The sequence below is a fragment of the Arachis duranensis genome, chromosome 2 (assembly GCF_000817695.3).
Source record: "Arachis duranensis cultivar V14167 chromosome 2, aradu.V14167.gnm2.J7QH, whole genome shotgun sequence".
Taxonomy (NCBI): Eukaryota; Viridiplantae; Streptophyta; class Magnoliopsida; order Fabales; family Fabaceae; genus Arachis; species Arachis duranensis.
The window spans coordinates 84,736,634-84,738,400 of NC_029773.3; positions in this window are offsets into that span (position 1 = coordinate 84,736,634).

Genomic DNA, 1,767 nt, shown 5'->3' on the forward strand with positions numbered 1-1,767 from the left:
AAAGAGCCTTTTTTTTTTTTAGTTTGGAGTGTGAATTTGTGTGTATATCTCTATATATATGTCTTATGTTAACATTTTTTAACTTTTTGTCTTAATAAATTTATATAGATACATGAATGATGAATTTGATTATCAATAATGAAATAATTAGATATTTAATTTTACAAATGTTTTGACGTAGAAAATTTTATTGATAAAACATATATTTAGTTGGTGAAAATTCTAAAGTTTATCACTATAATTGAGAAAAAGATTAACGATGGTTTGAAACTTTCAAAAATAGTACTTTAAAAAATGGTGATGGTTTAAAATTAGTTAAATATAAAAATCGTAAAAAAAAAACTAATAATTTAATGACAGTTTTAAACTACTGCTAAATATAACAGAAAAGATTACCATAATAAATGCTTCATATTAGTGACAATTTGATCTTTTTAAAACCGCTACACAAGATTTAGCAATATTTTTTACCAGCGGTTTGCTAAATGCACCAGTGACACTCAAATTAACGACAATTTTATAACCGGCATGAAAAAATTGAGCAACAATCTTAATTTTAACTAAGCAGTTAAAAACCCGGTCGAAAAAATTTATATTATAATGTAGTGTCTCTATTTGTTTTAGCACATATCTAGTTAAACTCTATTTTATTTCACGTCCAAATTAAAAAAAAACTCTATTTTATTTTATTTAAAGGATATAAACTTTTAAGAAACACTTGGGGTAAAAATTTTATCACAGCATTTTATAATATTAAATATCGTAACCCAGGCAAAAACCATTGTCATATAATAAAAAGAACAATTATATCATTGAAAATCAAGGATAGTTGAGCCACATGAAAATAGAATAAATAAAGTAATTGAAAGTATTAATACCCAAAATCATTAGTGTATGTGAAGCACTTCCTACTTTGACCAAGTGCTCAAATATTTTTTTTGCATTTGATCCTATCAAAGATATATTTAAATCAAACTTGTAATAAATAAATGTCATTTCCTACGACATAATTTTTGGAAAATATATCCAATTTCCCTAATATGATGGTAGTATATATATATATAATAGTACAATGCTCGAAGCTCATAAGTCATACAAAACATATAGAAGCGTAACCTATCATAACATCTAGTGCAGAAAACCAAAATTTATAACTAAGATAATATTTTAAAGTATATATTTCATATTAGAGGCTATTCTAAGCACAAAGATTTGATTAACAACAATATTTATATGAGATAAAATAAACTCGAAAAAACTCAAAATAATTCAAAATAACTAAAAATACTTAATTAATAACCGCGACTCAAGTCCCTATTCTCTCCATACATTTTGATGCATCCCCGTTTGCATTTCTTTAAGCTTTCCGGAAATTTTGAATAGGCTTCTTTGCATCTTTTAATACATTCTTTCACCCTTCTTTTCCAAGCAGGAGGAGGAAATTGATGAACAGTCCCATCCAATTCAGCAATGGTAGCATCAATAATGATCATTCCAATCATCAACAATAATACTAGTGTATATGCCTTCATCATCTCTCTCTCTTTCTCTAGTTTTTATGATAGATTAGATTTCATATATAGTAATGGTTTAAAATTTTCATTGATCATATACATATATATGAATATATGATTCAGGAATTAAGATATTATCTCTTAATTCATGTCTCCACCCTTTACGAAAAGCTGTATTTTCCTATATAGGGAAACAAAATATTCTTATTGTATATATTAAATATTATTTTAGAATAGTTTATTATTTTAATCA